The sequence below is a fragment of the Varanus komodoensis genome, unplaced genomic scaffold (assembly GCF_004798865.1).
Source record: "Varanus komodoensis strain SLA01 unplaced genomic scaffold, ASM479886v1 scaffold13_3, whole genome shotgun sequence".
Taxonomy (NCBI): Eukaryota; Metazoa; Chordata; class Lepidosauria; order Squamata; family Varanidae; genus Varanus; species Varanus komodoensis.
This window is the reverse complement of record NW_025335409.1, coordinates 2,983,039-3,009,258: the sequence shown is the minus strand read 5'-3', so window position 1 is coordinate 3,009,258 and position 26,220 is coordinate 2,983,039. Positions and strand designations below refer to the sequence as shown.

General features: G+C 42.6%; 1 long non-coding RNA gene across 3 annotated transcripts in view; it reads left to right on the top strand.

Moving 5' to 3' along the window:
* LOC123020074 overlaps positions 1-26,220 on the top strand; it is a 53,746-nt gene that overhangs the window by 5,626 nt on the left and 21,900 nt on the right. For 2 of the 3 annotated variants that reach the window (XR_006414022.1, XR_006414024.1), the window contains exons 2-4: positions 17,516-17,627; positions 18,438-18,603; positions 20,083-20,227. This is a non-coding gene — a long non-coding RNA (uncharacterized LOC123020074). Of the gene's footprint in view, positions 1-12,365; positions 12,580-17,515; positions 17,628-18,437; positions 18,604-20,082; positions 20,228-26,220 lie in introns of those variants that run through there. The other variant, XR_006414023.1, reaches the window with a different exon arrangement.

Here is a 26,220-nt window from a genome sequence, read left to right as displayed (position 1 = left end):
GTTCAGACATGCCAAAAATAATCTCCACCAGATGCAGCTGAGAGTATATTTGCATGGAATAATTAACATAGCACTAGGGCATTTTCCGGTACAGGCACAGCTCTCCTTGGAGTCACTCAGGGTGCAGGGCTGGGTGGTTTCGCTCATGAGGACATAAGAAGGACTGTGCCAGATCAGACCAAAGATCCACCTGGCCCAGCATCTTGTTCGGTCACCAGTCACCAACCAGCTCCCCACAGGTGCCCACAGGTAGGAAAGCAGCAACAGCACCCTCTGCCCATATTGCACAGCAACTGGTGTATACGAGCACACGGCCCCCCTTAGCCATTCTTCTGATGGTGTTAAAAGAATTCATTAAGAGGGGAGGGCTTCCCTTTCACCACTTCAGTCATTGCTTCTGGCACCTTGTCTGCATCGAGGGAAACAGTCTGACAGGGGCAATGCCCTCAGTGCTGTGCTCCATGCAGTCAGGAACCCTGCAAAAGCAAGTGCCGTCATTCTGCAAAATGGATACAGGAGGGTCTCTCCTTTTGTCATCAATGTGCCCATGTGGGCGGCAGTGATGAGGACAGGAGCTGGGGCTGGAGCTGAAGCTGGAGTTTTTCTGTCCCTGTGCATGCTGTAGTCTCATACCTTCCAATCATCAGTTTTGTTCACCCTGGACTTTGAGCATTCTTCCTCTTCTTCCTCCTTCTGTTTCTCTTACCATATTTCCTCTTGCAAGAATCTCAAGGTGACTTAGACAGTTCTCCTTTTTCTCATGTTATCCTCACAACAATCCTGTAGGTTAGGCTGAGAGTCAGTGACTGGTCCAAAGCCACCCAGTGAGCTTCATGGCTGAGTGGGGACTTGAACCCAGGTGTCCTTGGTCATCACCCCACAGTCTAACTGTTGTCCAAAATGCACCATCGCACAATATTGGCTTCCCAGCATCCCTTAACTGTCCACTTCAGGAAAGCACAAGCTCTGTAGCCAATTGTTTCCTTGTCTGGCATGGAAGTCCGTCAGCCAACTCTAGATCTAAATCTAGAATATTCATTTCTTGACTTGTGCTTCCATTCCAGGCGTTTGCAAATTGATTAGCTACATCAGGCTCAGTTCTAATGTAATCCCTTGTACAGGTGCAACATTTTCTCATTGTTCCCTGGAAATGCATAAACATGACCAGCTAATATTGCGTGTTGCAAGAGTGCAATATTGCTTGTTGCAAGCAGCTCTTTGGAAAGGCAACAAAGGATGGCTTCATCCTTTGCTGTGTTTCAAAAGGCCTGCTTTATTGCCAGGCCTTTTGTCTTGACAAAAGTCAAGCAGGCCTTAGAAGATTATGATCTTTTGTACACACACTGCATTATAGTAAATGATCCTATTATTGTGAAGCAACCTGAATCATAAAGAGCAGAGGGACGGATGGTTGTACTGAGCATTCTTCTAAAAGACTATGGGTCCCATCCTGGAGGCTCCCAATGGAGCCCTGGCTGTTGAGAGTTCTTGGGCAAGATATCCTCAATAAGGGCCCTTTCTCAGCAAGTCTCCCTCGTCACTACCATTGTCAGCAGCTGCTAAGGCTGTCCTCATCCCCTTTCTCATCACTGCTTCCACTCGCTTGGTGGACAGGTGGGGAACCAGGGAGCAAGAAGGGAGGGTCACCTGCTCTTCCTCCTGCTCCCCTCCACTGTTGTCTGGGCCAAAGAAATAGACAGAAAGTGGGTGAAGTGGGTAGACAGGCAGGCAGCAAGCAGGGCTTGGGAGTGTTGTAATCCGCGGTGTTACAGATGAGACCAGAGACCGGATGGTAAAAATAAAGAGGAGTTTATTACCTGCAAGATTTCTTGCAGGGACCAACATTCATGGTTAGAATGCGGTCCCGGGTGGAGTTTGAATGAGGTTTTTATAGCTTCACAGTGAGTTTTCGGTAAATGGGAAACAATACAATCAGTTTTTGGCAGAAATCAGAACAATGGCGACAATGGGGAGTTACAGAATCACATAGCAGCAATTAAGCAAGAAGCAGAAGCAGATATACAGAAGCAGATTTTAGCAGTAAGTTTTATCTTTTAATTTACACCTTCTAAGCAATCTTTGCCCATTACATCTTTGGTAAGCTTTTTCCATTTTCTGAGGGAATTCTCTGAGGCAGTTACTAGACATTTGAATGGGCTAGAGCTTAGGAGAGCTAAGCCTATCATGCATACCCTGAGACAGCTGATTATTCTAGTGTTTGGCCGTGTCATGCCTATCTGGAGCCTAGAGGGGTTATGCCTACCCTGAATGCCCTGAGAAAGCTGATAGGTATTTCTATTATGTCAGGATCCTGGGGAGTCAGGTATAACAGTTTTACCAGGCTGCTTTGGAAATGGTTTTATAGGAGGGCAAACACCTTCATCAGTCTACTCCAGGATAGAAATTCCTAGCTGCATTAATTTCCCCTTACCTCTGCTTGGTTCTTTGCCTGCAGGTCTCCTCTCATTTTAGGGCTGTGATGGCAGCCCTCATTACCCCCTGTTAAACTGGAAATACATGTTATACAAGAGGGCTGGGCAACACAGGCTGCATGTGACCCCATAAACCTTTTTGTGCCCCCTTTCAAATCCATGGTGATAGTGGTGGCAGCGAATAGCACTGCAAACTTGCAAAGCAATATGGTGCGTGAGGAGTGCTCTGCGTGTTTGCAAGCAGAACCTTGTTTCCAAAAGCATTCCAAGAATAAATTTCTGCTTGCAAATAAGGTATATGCTCTTCATGTGCCTTGGTTCCCTGAGAAAAGTGTTGCTGCTGCTGCTAGGGTGGCCAATTCAAAAGCAATTCTGCGGTAGAGCGTTTTTTTTTTTTTTTCTTTTCCAATTTATATCCTGCCTTTTTCCTACAAAAGGCTCAAGGCAGCTTACATCATTCTCCTCCTCCATCTTATCCCCACAACAACAACCCTGTGAGGTAGGTTGGGCTGAGAGCTGGTTCAAGGTGGGTTGGGGAGAAGATGGATCTCTGCGCCCCAGAAATTCTTCTTCCCATATGTATGATATCCACAAAATCCCTGGCGAGGAAGGCAAGCAGAAAGTATTAACAAAATGCTTGTTCTTGATGCAGCATACAGTCAAACCTTGACTTTTGTGCATTTAACTTTTGCAAATCTGATGATTTTTGAGTTTGCCATCAATAATTACTCTAAACAGGATTTTTTTGTGGGGGGAGTTTTGAGATCTACTGTGTAAAACTGTCATTATGAGAGAAAGAGATGGGAGAAAGGAAAAAGAGACAGAGGAAGGGCCTCTGAATCATGCCTTCTTTCTCACCCATCTGGAGGAGAAAATCCCTTCAGCATTTCCTTGGTGCAAAGAGGAGGCTCTGGTGAGTGAAAGGGAGGGCAGGGAATAAGAATATAAGAATATAATAAATGGAGACGAGGAGCATGGCTGGATCAGAACAAGGTCTGGAAGAGAGAGGTAGATGAATGGTCGACAGTACACGGATGGTCGACAGTATTAAGTGCTTAGGTTTGGGGTGCAGGACTAGATATATTCATGGCTTTTTCTGTACCCCTAACCCCTGAAAATGTAGCGGGCTGGCTGTATTTGCTCAAACAGCAAGGTAGCTTGGTTTTGAGGGGCTCATTACCTTTTCTGAAGACCAAGAAACTGAATTCTGTTCCAGTGAGAGTCTAAAATATGCTCTCAGTGAGCATCTGCAAGTAATGAGAAACAAATAATCATTCAAATATGTGCAACCAGTAATGAGCTACTGAGCTGGGTTGAGGTGTATGCTGATGGATCACCATTCAAGGATCTTATTTTCATCTGTGCCATGCCAAAAATTTATTCCACATGTATTCTGACCGTTCTGATTCAGACTGATGAAAATGAATTGCTTTGAAAAGAAGAGGAAAAGAAAAATTCAGATAATGTTTCTGGGGTGGTATTCAGGGTTCTTACTTACAAGATGACCAAGGTCTGTCTGCAAGTCCTGCCTTCCATTGTACAACCATATCTCTGGCAGCCGGCAGCTACCTTGGTTTCCTGCTCTTCAGTTAAAGCCCAGGAAATGACGTCTGCAATAATCCCACTATAGTGGTTTTTTAGATCAGGAAGTGTGGGCAGCCTGGGAATCTACAGGGCAACAGAGATAGATATTATAGAAAGATAAAACATACACTCAGCTCCCTTTGCCATCTTGAAATGGTTAGGTGAGCTCAAAACTACCACTGAAAAAATTCAAAATAAATTAAGTGTCCTCAGAATGGGGGGTGGGGGAAATGGACACTTATTTCATGGGGAAGAAAAGATTCAAAAATTGGAGCACCGGTTTTGGAATGGTGCCAGCTCCACATTTCTTCCGGAGCCAGGCACAATGCTGCCTCTCACATTTGCACTCTGCAGGATGCAAAATGGGGACCAGTTGATGTTGTGGCCAGTTGCAACAAACCCAAAATCCATAGGGAAAAAAGAAGAATGAAGCTGTGCAACAACCCTTGGCGAGTTCTACCTCCAAGAAGGAACTGGAGAGTTTCTCATCTCACCCCCACAGAGAAATTCAGTGAAATTGTTTGTGCTCCCCACCCAATTTTTCTGTCCACAAATAGGGTGGAGAATGTTGAGCAGCCATTAGCTCACAGCTCTAGTTTTCATTATAGTTGATGTCATCTCATTGATAATGAAAGCTTCATGCCAAACTCACTCATTACAGCATCTCAATGAGTGGCTTATGAAATGAACGCCTCACTCTTTGTAGGCTAATCGGAGAGTCACCTTGCCTCATCAAAGATCAATCAGATGTGTTGAAATAAGATTGGTGCTTGATCTGCTCAAACAAAGAGACATCATGGGTAATTAGAATTATCAGTCATGTTTGCAATGTTCATGCTCCTATACAAAATCAACTCCTCCCACAAAGCAATGGTAGTGCTAGTGATCTGGTGATGTGGCAAGGAACTCAGGAAAGCCATTCACGCACCTTGGAGTTTGGTAATCAGGGTGGCTTCATGGCTGAAATCCTGACTGAAAGATCCTTCCTGCCCTGCCCTGCCCTGCCCTGACCCCAAAGCCCCCGAGTTCAGCTTTGCTGTGGCGTGAGCCCATTTGTGTTCTCTGATAATGTTCTCCTTACACTGCTGCATTGAGCTTTGGCAGAAGTTCAGAGGAACCTTCAGTGAAAATTTCCCTTCACCCAGATGAATAAAGGCATTCTTAAATGGCAGATGAGTGCTGAACAGTATAATGGGCTGCATTTTCATTCTCCCAGAATCTCTCCCTTGTCCTCGGAGATCTTCATTCTTGCAGCCTCCTTCTCTTCTTCAGACCTCTCTGATTGTCCAGCTGTCTTGGTACTGACCTGCTCTGATGTTGGTGTGAACTAAACAAACAGAAGTGGCACAGTCCCTCCAGCCAGAGAGCTGGATGCAACCTGAGAGGCCAAACCTTTGAGACTGTGGAGGCCTGATCATGAGTTATGTTTGTGGCTTGGAAGTCCTGAGGCTTTTGAAATCCCTTCTTTGATGTGGACCAGTGATGTGATTCCATAACCTTTCTATGAAGAAGACACATGATAACATATTTGATACATTTTTTTGGCAAAAACTGAATTTTAATGAAATCTGCAGATGTGATTAAATACAAATGCTAGTTTTGACCACAGTAACGGCAACAGAAGATGTGTCCATATGAGGTAACTCTTAAGAAATCAAATGCATCCGTTCTGTGAATCTGATCCCTTCAACCACAGAGAATAAGTGATATTTAGCACATGCCGACCTTCCACTTTTCTGTTCCTCAGGGCATTGTGGTCAAAACACTAACACAGAACTGGCAGCAGGTGGCCATTTTATTTTCCCATAATGCCATGTAGTGATGCTACATTGGAGGCCTTGTGGGAAATTAAATGGTTGCCTATAAGGCAAACCTGTGGCCAAAAGCCGAGGACAGGCATTAATTCTGGTGGGCCCAACTGGGGTGCTTGAACTTCCAGCAACTCTTTAAAGGGACATTTCCACAGTAGGTGGGACTGAAAGCAATGGAGGGGAGATCCCAATATAAAAAGTCAGTGTGTTGTAGCTTAGAACGCATGTTGCCAGCATCTAAGTCATTTCAACCCTGAAGGAAAGGCTTCCTTCATTCAACCCTGAATGAAGGAAAAACTTCACAAGAGCCAGGGAGGAGGAGGAGGCATGGATACTCAGGTTCCAGAGTGGGATTGTGGACCATCAGGATTTGATTCCCAAACCTGAATGTCTGCATCTCTAAGGGAGAAGGCAGGAGCTTTTCGGGCACACAGAGAAACTTATCACGCTGGGGACTAGAATGACACTCCTAAACAGGCATAGGGAGGAGGGGTCTTCAGCTAAATGTTGGCAGGCTGCAGTTCAACATAGATGGAGGGACACAAGTTCTACATCCCTGCCTTAAAAAGCAATCCTACACATGTATAAGTGGAAAAAGAAAAGTCCCACAGCCTCTTGCATTCTCCACCCCCGTCTCCCATTTCAATCTGCACATTTCTAAGCTAGTTCAAAAGCTATTTCTAAGTACTCATTTCAATGACAGACAATGCTATTAAAGCCCGACCATGTAAAAGGAATCATAGATACAATAGATGCAGAAAGAACTATGTAACAGAAAAAATGTTGTGAATGGGCATCATATAAATCAGGGCACATATACACCAATTCTGGGCACCTCCTGGGCCGTGCTGCAAAGTGAATGTGAAAGATCAGGTAATTTGGTGGGTTTTTTTGGATTTTGTCCAGTTATGTAAAATCCCCTTGATAAAAGGCTTAAGAAGTGCAGTGAGCCAGGCCAGGTTCTCAATGGCCCTGGGTTACTGGAACCAGTGGTAGAGATACTGGCAGAGATATGTGACCGGTTTTATTTTACTTTTTGCTGTCTATCTGGACAACAAAGATGGAACTTTCTGTAGTAGGACCTGAGACATCCACAACTATTTATTTATAGGTCCCATGCATAGAAATGTCAATGCATTTCTACTACAGCTCTTGGCTCTATGTAAAAGGCACTTAGTAAGCAGGGAAATTCCGGAGCTCTCTGTAGCCACTGCAAAGCTATTAACAAGCTGAGGTTGCAATCCTATGGCTCCTTGACATTCTCTGGAGGCCATAGACTTTTTTGGAGTTCTGGCTTTGAGAGCTGCCTGGAAAAAATTGCAGTGGCTGCCCTCCCCTCCCACTGTAGTCACAATTTGGTCTCAGAAGGAAAAAGAGGAATGTGCCTGGGGTGGGGAGAGGAGGAGGCTGGGGCTGCAGAGGTACTCCCATTCCAGCTGGTGCCCTGACCCCCTCCTCTCTCGCTCTCCCATGCTAAGTGTAGCCTGCTGGAGAAGGCGCCTTAGAAAACACTGGAGAGTGTGAGTCACAGTGGCAGCAGTGGGGCCAGCACTACACTTCATGCCTGCATTGGATGCTTGCAGGCCTCTCAGCTTGGAGGCTTCTGAGCATCTGCTGCAGAGGTGATAGGATTAGGTCCTTATTGATTTATCTGATGTATTTCTTTATGCTGCTCCTAAGCCAAAAAGGCTCCCAGAATGGTGTATATACTGTATAATCTACATAAGAGGGACCATGTCCACAGGTTCACCACTGGAAAGGATCAGACACAAAAGGAAATAGGAATGGGGAGGGGGGGGACCATCCTTTAAGCAGGGCTGGTGGAATGATCTCTCTCTCTCTCTCTCTCTCTCTCTCTCTCTCTCTCTCTCTCTCTCTCTCTCTCTCTCTCTGTCCATCCTGCTGGAATAGCCGCTTGTGGTGACAGCCACCTCAAGGAGGGAGGACTAATTGAGGTCTTGAAGAAAAAATTGTTTTGAAATGTGGTAACATTCGTTTATGGAAAGCCCTTCCATGTTTAGCATACAAGCCTTCTGGCTTCTGCCTCCCAGCTTGTGCACATGCAGACTGTAAGAGTCTTATGGCTGGACATGTGCAAAACAGGCTGATTCATACATCCCTACTTTTTTAAAATATAAAACCCAAGGAGTAGGCTTTTAATGGCATTTAAAAAAACTAGGAAAAGCATGCCCTAATGTTTTCTTTCTGAAACCAATACAAGGCTGAAAAGTACTAAGCAATCACAGGTGTATCATTACATTCTTTCCAAAGGTTTTATTTATTTTTTTACCCCAAGTACTAATCTTCATAAAAATGCTTTGAAGTCTCAATAATGTAGAAATGTTATGTGGAGCACAGATACATATCCCCATTAAGGTTATGAATAGCAAGGTAGTCTTGATGTAAAGAATCCCAAATGACCGTTTAAAGAAAATTACTGGGATGACAACTGCATGCAGTTTGGGCGCAAACTCAAAGGAGGTGAAGGTCAGTCCTAAAGCCTTTCCTTAAAACTACTCTGATACTCACCCCTTGCACATGCTTTTATGGAGTGAATTAAAACATCTGTCTGGCATTTCTGAGAATCTAGAGAACCAATGGAAATTAGATATAGTATCACAGGCTTTGATCTTTCTTTTATTAATTGCAGATCAGAAAGCAAAGTAAAACCTAGGTGGATTGCCCCACTATGGCTTTTCCAGCACAAATGCTGAGCTACGACATACATTCCCTGTGAGAAAAAAGGAAGACATTAGATATGAAAAACACACCTGTGCAGGAATGTGTCTGTAAGGCACATGTTAGACTGCTGTGTTTAAGGTACTATATTTGGAGCATAGATACATATATTTTCATGCTGCACATAAATGTGATGGGAAGGGCACCATTTGCTACAAATTTGTCTCTCAGATAAGGCTGAGCAAAAGATTGCAGAAATATTCCAGCCAAACGGGGCTTTATGGCAAATTTTAGACAAGCAGAAAAAGCACAAGAGGCAGTAATGGAATTAGAAGTAAACCTCTTTAGCATCAAAACTTACATTTAAAATAAAAAATAAAAACCAAGCCTCTAGCCATATTGGTGGTTGACTATGTTTTTCAGGGACAACAGAAAGGTAGTATAATATATATTTGCATAATTATAAGTTTTTGGCACTTTGGGCCACTTCTTTGACCAGGAATTTGAGTTGGGCAGCCCAATCCAGTGAGGCTTCCCCTAACTCTTGGGGGTTCCTATGGAAGGGGGAAGGAATTATGCAGATAAAGGTCACCTTCATGTTTTTCCAACCTTGCAAAATACTTAAATGGCCAGTTTATGCTGTCTGAGTGCTCTGCTCCACACCAACAAAACTCCAGCTCTGAGGTTTCTTTTTTGATTTTGGAGTTGCTACTGGTGTGATTCTTTCTGTGCTGGGCACAATGGAAGAAGGAGGGTGCTCTGAGTTCAGAGTCCCAGTTCCAGCCTTGGTGTGAATTTCCACGGTCAGGGTTGGGACCCCATTATCCTATGGATGTCTAGACTCTGTCTAGCAGCCATAGGCTTGCAAGGATTGCACCCTTAGTATGTTGTTGTTGCTAGTCACAAAGTCGTGTCCGACCCATCGCGACCTCATGGACAACACTTCTCCAGGCCTTCCTGTCCTCCACCATCACCTGGACTCCACCTAAGCTCACACCAAGTGCTTCAGTGACTCCATCTAGCCACCTCATCCTCTGCCGTCCCTTTCTTCTTTTGCCATCAATTGTTCCCAGCATTAGGCTCTTCTCCAGGGAGTCCTTCCTTCTCATTAGGTGGCCAAAGTATTTGAGTTTCATCTTCAGTATCTGGCCTTCTAAAGAGCAGTCAAGGTTGATCTCCTCTAGGACTGACTGGTTTGATCGTCTTGCGGTCCAAGGGACTCGCAGAAGTCTTCTCCAGCACCATAAGTCAAAGGCCTCAATTCTTCGGCACTCAGCCTTCCTTATGGTCTAACTTTCACAGCCATACATTGCAACTGGGAAACCATAGCCTTGACTATACACCCTTTTGTTGGCAGGGTGATGTCTCTGCTTTTTAGTATGCTGTCTAGATTTGCCATAGCTTTCCTCCCCAAGAGCAAGTGTCTTTTAATTTCTTGGCTGCAGTCCCCATCTGCGATGATCTTGGAGCCCAGGAAAATAAAATCTGTCACTATCCCCATTTGTTCCCCATCTACTTGCCAGGAAGTGAGAGGACTGGATGCCATGATCTTAGTTTTCTTAATGTTGAGTTTCAAGCCAACTTTTGCGCTCTCCTCCTTTACCGCATCAAGAGGCTCTTTAGTTCCTCTTCACTTTCTGCCATGAAAGTGGCATCATCTGCATATCTGAGGTTGTTGATATTTCTCCCAGGAATCTTAATTCCAACTGGTGATTCATCTAGGCCTGCCTTTCTCATGATGTGCTCTGCATATAAGTTAAATAAGCAGGGCGACAGTATACAGCCTTGCCGAACTCCTTTCTCAATTTTGAACCAATCAGTGGTTCCGTGTCCAGTTCTCACAGTTGCTTCTTGACCTGCATATAGATTTCTCAAGAGACAAATAAGACGGACCCTTAGTATAGACAATAGTAATTAAGCAGTAAAGGATGCAAAATGACAAAGAAAAATAAGATACACTATGTAAATTTTCTTCATTTGCATGAAATTATACTAGTCATTGTAGGAAGTTAGGTTCTCCCTTCTCTCTTTCAAAACAACAGGCAGTTCTTTGGCAAAAGCTCTTCATTTCTAATGTACATCTACCAAACTATAGACAGTGAAGAATTAGTCTCTGAGCATGCACAGAGCAGTTCATTGAACCCAAACTAGAAACTATTTCTGAGATCCCTTCTTTTGAGTAATTCTGGACCCCATCCTTCCGGAGCGCCCTTCTGGACACAGAGCAGCCTCCTGGCTGAATGCAGCCCCTCCAGTTGCCTAGCCTTTCTCTCCCAATGCCATCATGGGACTCACCTGGCCCCTGGCCTGTGCCCCCTCCTGGCACCTGCCGACTCTGAGGGTTCTTAGGGTCTGTGTAAATACCTGGAGATGACAGCCTTGAGACAAACTCTTCTGCTGCTTCCCTCTCTGTATCTGGAGGTTCCCTTTCCTAGGGGTAACTCTCTCCACCCAAAGAGTCTGTGTCACCCTGGCCCTGGAATGCATGCTAAAATGACACGTCATTCCCAAAAGCCATAGAGTTAGGCTTTTTCTTGACAAAGAATGGATTGCCAGGGCACGCTGGATTTAAATTTGTTTTGCACAAGCCTGGCTTAAGAATACCAAAGGTGGATATTACTATTAATAATATCAATTGCCTTTACACCCCACATCAGTTGCTCTAGCAAGGAACCCAAGGTGCCTTGCAAGAAAGGCTCTTCTGTACTTTATCCTCACAACAACTCTGTAAGGTAGGTGAGGCTGAGAGGCAGTGACTGGCCCATAGTCACCCAGGGGGCTCCAGAGCTGAGTGGCGACCAGGACTTGGATCTCCCAAGTACCACTCTCGCATTCAAGCCACCAGGCCACACTGGCTCTGCATCTTTTGCTGGCACTATTTTCAAAAGTGGGCTTCACAAAAGCTGTCAGTGCATGGGCACACTTTTCTGTGCAAGGTTTTGTTGTCCGAGAAGTATCACTTGAATCACATTCAAGAGAAACAATAGGTAGGTACAGAAGCCCAAAAGTCTTCAAAGGAAGAATGATTTATGCACTCAAAGCCATATAAAACTGAAAATGTCTTCCCAATGTACTTTTGCAGTTGGTGTCAGGCTGACCTTGATTGAAATTTAACACACTGATTCATTCTTAAAACTTCCTCCACACATAAACTTGCTATGTGTGGCAGCCTAGTTGCTTCCCAGGCAGCCTGAAGCCAAGGTCATTCTGACCCCCTTCCTTTGTGTCTGACCTGGAATGAACCCTGGAAGTTACAGTTGCTGCAGAAAAGAATACTTAACCGATACACAAGGGGAGTCACATCAGAAAAATGTATGCGGAAACTCTGGTAAGTGCAACCAGACCTGAGACAGCTAATTAGAACAGCTTTCTGGAAGCAGTGATAATTCCTGTGATAACATCCCCAAATTTCAGTGGTCATAATTCATGTGATTGCTTGGTGGTTTAGAAGTGTCACAGTTGTGATCTGAAGTTAAGCTTCCTCATCATAATTGGAGACACAGTCTTAATAACCATGTGGAAACAGAGATGGATGAACAATTCATCCCAGTTTGGTTTTAACCAGAGTTTATCCAACTTACAGTTACCACAAATGAATGTGATCTATGGTCTCTTTTATCTATACATTTCCAAGCTTGTGCAGCACTAACAATGCCTGTTGCACATGATGCACATAGAAAAGGGATGCTGCTTCCACAGTGGCCACATGTGGCATGATTTCTGGAAAATGCACTCAGGAGAAATTCAGACCTATGGCCACAACAAAGCCCTGGGATTCTGATGGATTCCCCCCCACAAAATGGTTTCCTCACACATCTCTGCTTATCATCATTTTCAGAACAAACATGTAGTCAGAAAAGGCCTACATCTGAAAAAAATCACATCAGCAACATGTACATTTGGGAATCAGCATGGCGTGGTGGTTAGAGTGTTGGACTGAGGACTTTCAAGATCTGGGTTCAAGTCCACACTCAGCTTTAAAGCTCACTGGGTGACTTTGGACCAGTCAGTCCTGCGCAGGCTGACCCACCCTACAGGGCTCTTGTGAGAAGAAAATGGAGGAGGAAGACTAGGTAAGCCACTTTGGGTCTTACCTATGTAATGAAATAATAATAATTTGAAAAAAACATGTTTTGTTCAATGGAAGAAAAATGCTAACATTTGAATGTATGCAATTGGTGCATTCATTTGGAAAAAACACAAACATATTTCCATCTAAAAAAATCAATCTGAAGCTTAGAATCATAGAGTATTAGGGTCAGAAGGGGCCAAGAAGGCCATCAGGTCCAACTCCTTGCTGGTGGAGGATGCCAAATAAGAATCCAAGTCAAAACAAGCTTCAAGATGGACATTGGAAAACTTCAACCAGCTTCACTGATTTGGACATCTCAGCTGGAAAGACAGCTTGAATTATCTTTCAAACACCACCAAATCCTTTCTCTGAGACAGCTTAAACAATCTGTTTGCATTTGTGGCACCTCCGCATCATCCTTTACCCATTTATAAACTAGAGCCAGATTTAGACATGCCTGAGGGAGACCCACTGAAAGCAATAAGACTTTAGACAGTCATGATGACTAACTGAAGTCCCACTGATTTCAGTGGATCTACTTTCAGAATGGATAAATCTGGATCTAACTCTCAGGAACTTCAGGACTGGCTTTACACTGAACACAGTTCTTTAGTTTCTCCTTCCAAGTGTGAAATGGACAACAAATCAGGTGAGTATACATTGCTTCTTATAAAGATGGGTGTTCTTTCTTGTGTTGTGAAGGGACCAGTGGATTTCTCTCACCAAACAACATTGATACATAGAATCCAGTAAATTAAACAGTGCCTTTCCGCATTTGTTGGACCATCTTTACCCTTCCCCCTCCACTGGGTGACTCAGTCCTATTTCTTCACGTAGAGGACAAAATCCATCTCACAGAATATTGACATCAAGTTACGCATGCACATCCATATTATGAGCACTTAATAATAAAATTGATGGCATGATGACAAATGCACTCAGGCTTGTCTGTGTATCATGCAAAACACAGAAAATGTAGAACACGTGCAGTGGGCCCTTTTCTTCAAGAAATGCTAAATGGCTCAGCATTGTGCTAAAAGCAAAGCAAGACATTCACAAGATATGACAAGTTGAGTCAGGGACCCAGAATGGCCTGGAGTTATATTATTTGTGTCCCTCCCCACCCCTCTGACTGATGCACTTCAGACAGCCTTGCACACTGCTTCTCAAGTCAAATCAGTGCTTTTCAGAGGTTGATATGTCGCAGCCATTTCGCCCAAAGAAAGCATGACCTTCTGACTATATGCAGCTCAAAAGCTACTCTGCAAGAAGTAGCTCTATAGCTCAGGTTCATCATTGGGTGTTGAAGGCATCTTGCATCAGGACTGGACTTTATCCCCGACTGAGTTTGAGGAGTGTTAAATTTACAAATTTTTATATAGGGTGACCCTGTTCAGAACCTCTTGGAGCAGACTGGAACTTAGCTATGGACCAGATTTTGGTAGCTTTGAACACTGGACTCAGATGGTGATGCATATTATTTCATTCATCTAAACATGTGGAAAGCCAGCTCTGCTGCATTTGGGGGCCCTCCTCTTCATTTGACTGAATGGGCTCCTGCATTTCTGTTCCAAAGTACTGCCCTCAGAGTGCCACTCTTTCACTGCAAGTTCTCAGACTTAAATAGATATACATTGATAGAAAACACACATTTAAATAAGACTTAAGATATGTAGTTTAATTCCCACCCCCAATATTTGGAAACCCTGTTTATGTGTCATAAATACTATTTTGGTATTTATAAAGATGAAGTAATGGAATGCACACCCTATGTCTATATGAAACCTAGCACTAGTTTCAAAAGGGGTCATTTCTGACCCCAAATAAAAGGCAAATGCTGCAAACGAAAAGTCCTTTGTTTGGTTAAATGTTTTCCCCAGGAAATTTTAATAGTTCGATGACAAAAAAAAGCCCTGCCTGAAGCTATGCATAACAATAAAATGTGCATGACAATGCATGGCCTATTGACCTTCAATCTGCACAAAGATTGTTTAGCTTATACAATTTAAACCAACATAAAAAAGCTTTCTCTCAGTGGATTTAAATCATTTGTTAATTGTAGCTCAGAATCTTGGCTTTCAAAAAAGACTAAAAGGAACTGTACTTATTCTTTTGTGACTTGGTTTAGGGTATACACATACCCCACAAGACTACTTTTATGCAGATTTGGGGACATTTTGTAAACCCCCCCCCCCATGTTTTGCTTTATGAAAAGGAAACTAAAAGGCAGGAGGCTGAGAAGGGTGGTTACCCCGACATGTAGGATGAAATTAAATATTAAATGTATGGTAAAAACAGGTCCATTTTTATGCACTGATAAGTAATTGTATATTGTACATTTTAAAGCATTATGTAAAAGCACTAGGCAATTTATTTTTTATTTTTTATTTTTGATATACTGAAGTATTTACAACTCATGTAAAATATTACTGGACTTACAAAATTTACCAGGGTATATTTGTATATAATGTAATAATAACAACAAACTGTGCATTAAATTTTTGAAGGGTATTTTCCCAAATCGCTGACAAATATGGGTGTAGAACAGAATGCAACAAAAGTCACAATGACTGGAAAAAAATTGCCAATTCCTGGATTGTGTTAAAACACCAGAATGCAATTGAGATTTCACCAGTCAAAAGTCTTATACTTATTTCATTCAAAATTATTTTAAGGTCACCTTTAAGTGGCAAACCTTCCCAAACTGATGTTCAAAATTCAAACAATATAAAAGTTACATTAAAGAAATTATCCAATAAAAGTACAAGAAAAGCAGTGATTGCAAATAGGAAAAAAATCAATACGAACATATATCACCATAAAAACCAACAGCTTGAGACACTCCTGTAAGGCCAGCAAAACTGGATGTTTTCAGAGCCTTCCTGACAACCTGCAAAGAAGGCCCTAGGCAAAATCCCAATAGAAACCGATCGAGAGATGTGGGTAGTATTAGGCTGCATTAGAAGTTTGCTTCTGGGACTGTGGTACACACCTCTGTACAATGTTAAGTTTCTCTGGGGGCCAATGGCACCTCAGCCTTGCAGATGACATGTGAAATGGGAGCAAGATCCACATATATATATATGGGATCTGGAATGACCTTTGAAGTCACGTAAGGATGCAATGTACAGAAACCAGTGAGAAGCCATTGTTAGGACTCAGGAACTCTTGTTGTGGTTGTAGACATCCCAACAAAAATCCAAGTTCCCCACTTCAACCTGAAAAGCAAGTTCAGGAAACAATGCAGACATTAGGATCAAAGATCAAGACCAGGAACACAAGACATTCCAGGGCTCAGGAACTCCTTGTTTCTCAAGCAAAATTCCAGAGAAAGTCTTTTTCTTTTTTTCTGCTCTGAAGAGTCAAATTCTGCTGCTATACCTCTGCACTGATTTGGTTGCAATTGCTGTGATTTTACTGTTTTATTGTTTGATGTGTCATTTCCCTGTGTTCATTTTTTAGTTGTTGTTTATATGTTTTTAACTTTTGTTAACCTCTCAGACAACCTCTGGCTATTGGGTGGTATGAAAATGAAACAAACAAGCAAACAAACTTCAACCTCAGTCAGACCTCACTCACAAATTCACTCCAGAAGACTCCCGTAGAGACACAATTTGTCATATGGAGCAGTGATTCATAGTTCCTGATAGATTGGTCCAAGGATTCTCCTTTGGTGAATTAAAGTATCTGTCAAAGGCCCTTTCCTATTGAATTGAGTGACCCATAATAGGACTGGAGTGGTCATGAGTTAATGGCATAATCCTCATTTTTAATGTCTGCAGTTCCTTTACTACCCTCTCTTTTGGGTCAATGTCCTGCGTGAATGGAGATAGGAAGATTCTTGATCATGTCCCTTTGGAATGCTCTACACATTTCTAGGAGTGCCAGAATTTACACTAGGGAGTTCTGTTTAATTTATATGGTAGCCATGTTGACATTTCTATGGGGTTTTGAGTTAATGAAGACTAAAGGGGGAAAAGGGGCACTAAGCATGTATTTTGTGGAAATAATTTGTTAGGTATTGTGCAGGTCATAGCTCAATGTTTTACCGATTACTGAGTATATGGGTATTATAGCTGAATATGAAAATTACCAGAGAAATTATCCTGGCCTACTGCAGCCAGTGAGAGAACACCAGTTCCAAGGGGAATTCGCTTCAGTCCTGGCCCCACAGATATTGCTGCCTGAAATTAGAAGACACACCACCTCCTCCCTCTGCCTCACAGCCCTTTCTGTGGATGGTGCTCTTTCAAGAGCTTGTCTACATCCCAAGAGAGTTCAGGCATGATCTCAAGAACATTCAGCCAATTCTTTTCAGGGCTTGTTCATGGTCATAGTAAGATAAGGTGGAGCATGTGCGATAGAAAGTGGGCAGCTGTTCCAGGCAGCCCACCACCCATTCTCTTGCAAATGCCACAGCAGGGCAACAGGTAGAGGGGTGCTCCAGAGCCTGGGGGACGGCACTCTTCACAAGAAGCAGGGCAAAATGGTGCAGGTTGCTGTTCCTCCCACTCAACCCCTGATGTGGATGCATCAGCCTGCATCATTGTAGAAATGTCCCTGGTTGGTTGAGACAAGCGCTGGGAGGCCCAGGACCCATTTTTGCTGTCTTGTGGGCCATGCAGCACACATAGGTACAGAACATAATGACAAAACTAGTAATCTTTGCAGCAACTGAGTGCTAAAAGTATCCTACTTACATTTCAAGCAAGCTAATTTTGACCCTAGGAGTAGCCCATAACCTTCATGCATGCCATGTTCATTATTATCCAGAATGCTTTCATCATACCTCCCATCATCTCAGAGAAGATGGTCATTGTCCATGCTAATTGCATATTATGTGGGTTGTTTGCCAGAGCTTCTGAAGTGCACCAACTTGGGAAAAGTAGTTTTAGAATGATGCTGGTTGTAATTTCCCGTTCTTCATTTTTCTACAGTATTTTTGGTCAAAATGCATGCACAGACTCCCTGATTCACCCTTTGGTCTGCTTCTTCATTTTTGGAAATGTGCACCATTCCTGTAAATCTTCAAAGTGACTCATCCGGCTGGTATGTTAATTGAAAATCTGTCTGATTCCCTCCACACCAGCACCACAAGAGCAATTTCATCCTACTGTGCCGGTCTGCTTCTTTGCATTGCCATCAGACCTTGAACTCATGCTCATACAATCATTCTCCTACAGCATAATTTTATTTCAGTGTTTTTGGTTATAGATCCTAAGGGGGCTGGGGGGGAATGGATCAAATAGATTGCATCGGTTTTCCTTTACAGAGCTTACAACTTGGGACTTTGTACAGACTTTGTTCTTTTTTTTACAAGAGGGGAAAGGAAGCCACTTCCTTGGTTACTATTAGCAAACACATTTTTGAGGTTGTTGATTTGGCCAAACAGCTATCACTGGAATTGATGGGGCAGCTATCTATTTTTACCTATACAATATTAATGTAAATTGTATGTTACCTATTAGTAGCTGCTTTTACCTGTTTTTTTTTAAATGCGTGTTTTTAGGCACCTTTTTGACTGGATTTGGTGGTGTATGAGTTGTAATGTGCACACTCCTTGAGGAGTCTTGAATCAGGATTACGGATCCAGCAAATATGGATCAGATCTGCTAAACTTTGCAGGTTGAGCTTTTATACCATGTGGAAGTGGCTCTCAAGTCATGAGACATACATGTGATGGGGTTCAAGAGTCATGATTGGAACATGGCTCAACTAGAACCTAGGTAGATTCTCTCCAATCCTGCTTGCGTATGCCTACCTTGTAATCCTTAGACAGAAACAGATTATTCTGGCATTTATTTATTTATGTATTTGTTAGTATGGATTGTCACCCTATTCATAGCTTATAACCAACAGCTCTTGCCGGGGGATCGAATTCACTGCTGCGTTTGCTCCATGGGAAGGCTGCATCAGTGGCTGGTGGTCTGAAAGAGAACAGGACAGAAGGAACAGCGACTTCTGGACACGCAGCTTGATCTTGCTTCCGCCCTGCCCAAGGGTTCACACACAGGACAGGACAGAGGTACGTAGCAGCAAATCAAGGAGTGGTGCGCCCATCACTTTCCCCTGCTATTTGCTGCCAGTTGGTTTTTTAATGTGATAGTTGTCCATTTATCCTTTACTCTTTCACTGTCTTTTCATTTGAACTCTAAACAATGTTAAGAGCTGAAAAAGTTTTTGGGGGACTGCAGAGTCCCTGGTTCATTCCTTGGCATCTTTGGTTCCACAGAACAGGAATGAATGGTTGAGGAAGTGTCCTACTCTGAGGTGGCAGTAGATGTATTGGATATTGTCCGCTTTCTGACAGGGTCTAAGGAAGCCTCCTGTGATACAAGTCAGGTCAATAAGCACTGAATAGGAAGGTCTTCCTGGTTGCTGCTCAACCCCGTAAAATAACCATTAAAAGGGGCTTGTAAAAGGGCAGGCATCAGAGCTGAAATATGTTTCCAGAGCTGTAAAACTGTCTTACTCATTTTCCAAATGGCATGTGGAGATCCTTCCCACATGCTAGTTTTAAAATTTAGATGCTGCAACTCTTCAGATAGGGCACACAAAGTACAGAAGAACTAGAGAATGCTTGAATACAAATATATGTTGGGGAAAACAATTATGGAACAAACTCCCTGCTGAGGCCTTCCTGGTACCAATTTTAATATCTTTTTGGTGCCAAGTTAAGACTGTCCTCTTTACTATTAGTTTGGGGCTTTGTTAGCCACTTAATCAGCTTTTATGATTTAATTTGTATAATCAATTGGAGCTTTTAAACATTTGATACTACACTTTACATGGCACTCTTTTAAGATGAGTCTGTGCGGTGTAGTGGTTAAGAGCATGGACTCAGGTGATCTGGGTTCTAGTCCCTGCTCGGCCATGGAGCCAACTGGGTGACTTTGGGCCAGTCACAGACTCTCGGCCCAACCTACCTCACAGGGTTGTTGTTGTGGGGATAAGATGGAGGAGGAGAATGATGTAAGCTGCCTTGAGCCCTTTGTAGGAAAAAGGCAGGATATAAATAAAAAAATAAATAAACAAAGATGCTTTTAGTGCTATCTGTATTTTATGTGTCATTTTAAACCACCCAGAGAGCTTCAGCTGTTGGGTGCTACCAAAAAATAGATAAATAAATAGTCTTCAGGATCAGGATTGTTCCATGCTTGCCTATGCTATTTGCAAGGTTTAGGATCCAGAAGCTGTAGAAAACAAGGAGGGCATTTTTTAGAAGTTTCATGGAAAGATTCAGATAGTAGTATTCCCTTCTTGGTATGCATACAACTTGGAGTATTACTAGTTACATTACAGTAATCCTAACATGGACTTTGGAAGCAGGGCTCTATATACAAATTATGAAGTGCCTTTGGTTTTCTTGGCCTCTTCGTTGGCCTACTATCGCACATCTCACTCCACAGCCTAACATTATTCAAATAGCTATTTATATTTGCGTACATGTCCTGGAGTAACATTGCCAGCACACTACAACCTCTCCATTGTAAATGTTTTCCAGCACGAACAAGAGAAGCTAGTTTCCCAGCCAAGAAACAGATTTGAGCAGGAAGTGATCTCAGCAGGCCTCTCCTTCACTTCTGGAGTTAATTTTGCTTGAGCCAAAAGTCGTATGAGGACACAGCTCACAGCATAACATTTGAAATGTGAGTAAATAAAATGTGCTACAGATTAATAGTAACTTCAAGACCATCAGAATGTCTCTGTCAGTGTGTGTTTAAATCCCCACTCTTGCAATTAAGCTTAGGAACATCATTTTTCATGCATCTAAATATGATGCTGCGGTATTTGAGATATTAAGTCATTTGCTAATGCAAAATGTGAAGGGCTTCATAGATGCAATAATGAAGTAGTAGCACAGTCCTCTTGGTTTGGGGTGAGCTGCACGGTTTTTCATATGGGTCATTTGTCTGAAAATATCCTGGCTTGAAAACTGCACTTTATACAATTCAAAACCAAAGCTAGTCTTTCTTTTCCTTATGCAAGGTTCAATTTTCAAATTAATTGCATCTAAAAATAATTCCCTTGTAAATACCAAGGCATACAGTCTCCACTTATTTCACATATCATTTGCTCTTTTAGGTTGCTGTAGAAACATTGGAAAGTGAGCTCTTACTCCGACTGGTTTACTATAGCTGTTGTACATTATACTGCAGACAGACTAAGAATTATAATTAGGCAATCCATTTGTTTGTTTAGTGATCTTGCTGCATTATATAGGTTCTTGTTATTGCTGCCTTGATCTTTTAAAAACTTTTTATCATGAAATTTTATTTTGAAATATGGTTAGCACTTTTACAATGGGGCAATGTGCCAGATTCAGGTGCATGCCCACCTGTTGCTAAATATAACTTGAGATCCAGGAAAATGAATTACACTTAATCTGCTTGTCATTTGCTTTCCTTGCCCTATCTGGAGGAAGAGGAAAATGAGGAAGATCATAAAGATCAGGCAACTTGTGTGTACATTCATGTTTCTATGCACCTGGATCTTACGTTATTTCTTAAGCCTAATGACTGGCGCATGTGCTGATTAGGTCTGGAATCACATCCAACCACATTTACTCTGTTTCCTGATCCGACCATGTTTCAGCCAGCAGCCCTGAATCTTGAAGATGCCACCTCATCTATGCTATGGCACAGTGGTTGCATATAGCACTGGCCCTACTGTTAGGAAGAGTGAAGAAATTGTCTCAAAGAACGTTAACAGACATGCTGGACCACACCAAATGCCTCACTGGTTCAGCATTCTGTTCACAAGCAGGATGGGAATGTGGTAGCCCTCTCTGGCTTGCATTCCCCAGCAACTGGTATATGGTGAGATACTTGATACCAGAGGGGATTTATAGCCATCATGATAGCCTTATCTTCTGTCTGATTTGGATGTCATCCAAGAGCAGGGAATTTTAGTTTAGTTTTACTTCTCTTTGGTACTGTTTAACTTGTAGGTAGTAAACATCTTTGTACTTCCAGGAAGAAGTGTTAAAATAACTTGGCCTCAGGTACTGTGCACTTTGATGGTGATCTGATTTTCTGCCCCACCTCAGGTAGCAAAGAGTCTTGGATCAGCCCTGGTTTAGTTTAATTTCGATTTATGTGCCATGAGTTCAGATCCCACAGTGCTCCATGCTATCCTGCATAGATCCCTTGGAGCATGTATTGTTTGTATTTTGGGAAGGAGGATCATAGTTCAGTGAAGAGAGCACATACTTTACAAGCTGAAGGAACCAGGATCAGTTCTATCCCCAGTTCAGAAGCAGGGCTTGGAAAGACCCCCTACAAGGGACCCTGGAGAGCAGTCTCCCATCAGATTAGACAGGATTGTCTCAATGTATCAGCAGCTTGGCCACCAGTCTGATACATGAATGGGAATCGCTGACATGTAGGAATGTCGGAGAAAACTGCAGTGGGTTAAAATGAACCCAAATTCCCTATGAATTCTCCAGAAGATGAGCTTTTTCCAATTTGCACAGACTAATTTTATACTTTTTGGGGGAGAGGGTACATTAATGCACATTAGCACAAGCACTGATTTGCACAATTGGAACAAAAGACTTGTACATCCCTAAAAAAACCAGTTCCATCAATGAACGAACAATGGAATGAATGACACTTCAGAATCCATGAAACATGGATAGAATGAATTTAGTCAGGGCATCCCTGCTGGCAGGGGTAATTTGGATATTGCTTGTCACCAGGCAGAGATCTATTTTTCCTGGCTGGTTATTCTATAATATAGATATTCTTTCTATATACATTTGATATTTGATATTGCACTATGCCTCACAAAAATTCAACATAATTCATGTTCAAGTCTGATTGTTTTGTTTATTCACATGCTGGTCATTACTACTGAAGACTGAGCATGAACCAGTCGCAAAATCTCCCATGTATCGGACTTCCCTCCTTAGAAATTAATATGAATGAAAATATTCAATGTGTGACATGTACAGCATTGCTGCAAGGTCATTACAAGAAATGCTCTAATCTACAGGACAAAGCTGTCAAAGGAGAAGCATAGAATTTAAAATGTGCATACCCAATAAAAAGTATCAGGTTGATTAAAATTCAGCAACCTATCACTCTTAGAATCCATCATGAACTGGCCTTACACACATAAGTGCTGAAGGTACAAATATTTCAACAAATGTTTTATCATCAAGGGTCACTAAACCCAAGAACTGAACCATATGCTCATTTTCCAAATATCAGAAGCGGGGTGAGGGGAGAGGGATTACATTTCTGAAACTCTTAAATTTGTATGCTCCTTGGTCTTTCCCCATCATTTGCCCCTTTTCCTTTCCAGCCAGTTGGGAATCCTCTTCCAAGTCAGGCCTGAGCTGCTTGTATTCCATCAAGACAAATGTAGCCCAAATGTGATGCAGAAGAACTCATGAGAGAGCCTGCTAAATTTCCAGGAAGAGAGAGAGAGAGATTTGGGAGAAATGTAATAATTGATAGAGAACAAGAATGGAATGGTAGTAATCTAAGTACAATAAGATGGAAACTATTTGAGGTCAATTTGTAATGTACAAGCCAAATCCAGATCATGAACCACATAATGTGGTTTGCCAGATAAATTTGTGTGCCTCTTGTCATCCTTGCAGTGAAGGGAGTTAAAAAAATACAACAATATAAGAAGAGCTTTGCCGAGTCAGACCAAAAGACTACCTGAGTGCCATTGCATGTACTCTAGGGTAGCTTTTGAGCACAGAACCTCTTATACTGTAGTCAAGAAATTAAAATGCACTTGCTCCTTGGGAGGAAAGCTATGGCAAAACTAGACAACATACTGAAAACCAGAGACATCATCCTGCCAACAAAAGTGCGTATAGTCAAGGCTATGGTTTTCCCAGTTGCAATGTATGGCTGTTAAAGTTGGACCATAAGGAAGGCTGAGTGCCGAAGAATTAAGGTCTTTGAATTGTGGTGCTGGAGAAGACTCCTGCGAGTCCCTTGGACTGCAAAGATATCAAACCAGTCAATCTTAAAGGAAATCAACCCTGACTGCTCTTTAGAAGGTCAGATACTGAGGATGAAACTCAAATACTTTGGCCACCTAATGAGAAGGGACAGCTCACTGGAGAAGACTCTGATGTTGGGAATGATTGATGGTGAAAGGAGAAGGGGACGGCAGAGGATGGAGTCTAGATGGAGTCACTGGGGCAGTGGGTGTGAGCTTCGGTGGACTCCAAGGGATTGTGGAGGACAGGAGAGCCTGGAGGAATGTTGTCTATGGGGTCATGATGGGTCAGACATGACTTTGCAACTAAACAATAAATATGTAGCCACATTTAGTAGTAGTCATTTGCCCATCATGCACTGGTAATTGAAATTAAAATAAAATGTACTATTTTTATTCCAGGTTGAGTGAAATGATTATTTTATGCAATCTTTTGAGCATGCCAAAAAGTGTGTGTGTGTGTGTGTGTGTGTGTGTTTGTGTGTGCACACTTAGGTCAGAATTCTATGCATGCTTTGACAAAAAAAGCATGCATAAGATTCCTCAGCTCTCAGGAATTATAGGTCATTTTTCGGTCTGAGTATGCTTAAGTGGTCCTTCTCTATCATGTCTCCCAATTGCCCTCATGTCCCCTTAATAAGATTATCATGTAGCCCAGTCTGAATGACTGTGATTATGTTGAAGCATGAGTATGCCTGTTTCTAGTTATATCATCACATCAGCCACAGTGTAGCTTTCCACTTACTATATCATCTTACTAAGTTCGCACACCTCACCAAAGGTTGACTATGGGTTGAATGTGGGTTGTTGCTGAACTAGGTTGTTGTGTTATGTAAACCCAGCTGTGCTAACAAACCATGACTGGTTAACCCAAAACAATACACAGATCCCAGCAACAAATCATGGATACACTTCAGGGATTATTCATGGCTTATCAGCATGGCTGCTCTCACACAAACAAGAATCCAGCGCTCAGTTACAGCCCCTCTCAACCCATGCTCAACCTTGAGTGTGTGTTGTTATGTTGCATGAACCCAGCCATTAAGCGATAGGGTTGGATGGGCGATATGATTGATTTGCAACACCAAACAGAGCAGTGACATGGGGAAGTAATGGGGACCAGAAGAATCTGTGGCATTGAGACAGCAACAGAAGCAAGTGCAGTACTGAAAAGTCCTATCATTTGGGTGGGGAAATGATAATTCTGGCCTGAAACAAAAGAGGTGAATATTTGGCACTTAGACTGAAGGCACTCTCATTGCTAAAGTACAGGTTACAAAGGGTGTGGAATTTCTCCCCTTCCTCTCCCTGTGGCAGATAATTTTAAGAATGAATATCCCACCTTCTGCAGATAAGGTGACTATTTGATACCTTCCCTCTCCTGGGTCCTTCAAATCTCACACTAAATACATCCGCTACTCAGCTTGCCCTTGGGAAACAAGACACTATTCCTTGTCTTGTGGCCAAACTATAAGAAAAGCATAATAGATGCCCTTTCATTTCAGGGGGGATCTCCCGCCCCTGCTTGCTTGCTCTAGTGAAGCTGCCCTCTTCACTGACATTTCATTAGAACCTGAGGCAGATGTAAAAAAGAATAATCTTAATGACTAAAACCCATGTTGAAATACGGAAACATGGCACTTCCTTATTGTCAAATTCAATAAGAAGTTCATCTCTTCTCTGTTTTGCTGTGGCATGTTTGCCAAGAAAGCATTAATATTACCCAAGTCATTAATTTACCTAAGCAGATTTTGTTTAAAGAATGGACAGCCTTGGCTCCCATTTTCAAGAAAACACAGGAATCAAGTGCTTCCCGAGTGATGTTGTGCCTATGTGTGAAAAGACACACTCACAAAGTGAACAGAATGTTCTTTCAGAGCTAAACTGGATGACTGTGATGTTTCCAGCTTTTGTGATGAAGTTTTCTAATACTGTTGCTCTAACCTAATCTGCACACACTGCTAAAGAGGAGTGAAGCCTAGCCATGGCTGAAGCTCAGGGGCATGCATTGTTCTATTTACTTCTTTCATTTAAATCTCAATTTCTAATTATAACACCTAAAAGCTAAGATAGGCTCAGGGGCTAGGAATCTATTCCTGTGCTGATGCATCTTAGCCCTGAACTCTAGCATTCCTGTAGCTGCCTCTCACATCCCTGGAGACGCCATGCCAGACCCTTTGGCAACAGGGATCTTCCTGTTGACAGCTTCTGATTAGCTAACCTCATTGCTGGAGTTAGAGGAAGAGGCTAAGCAATCACCTAGCACTGGGGAGAGTGGGAGCCAAAAGGCACTTTTGTTGGTACAATGCACAACTGGGGGCCCAAACAGGACAGAATCCTCAAGAACAGGGGCTATTCCAGAGAAAAGCACCTGGCGCACTAGGTGAAGTATTGCAGCTGGGTCTGGGCAGGGTAAAGAAGGGCGATTACACAACCCTTCAATGGGCATAACATTGTGCACTGTGTACCTCGCTCCAGCCATGTGTTTGGGAGAGCGGCATACATGCTGTTCCACACAGTCTCCTATCCATACAGAGATCTAACTTCAGCAAGCTTGCTACATCTTTTGCCTTCGGTTCCAATAATTACTTAAACTGAATGCACATTCATTCTCTCTGCTCACAGAACCATGGGGACTATAGTTGTGTGTGTGTGTGTGTGTGTGTGTGTGTGTGTG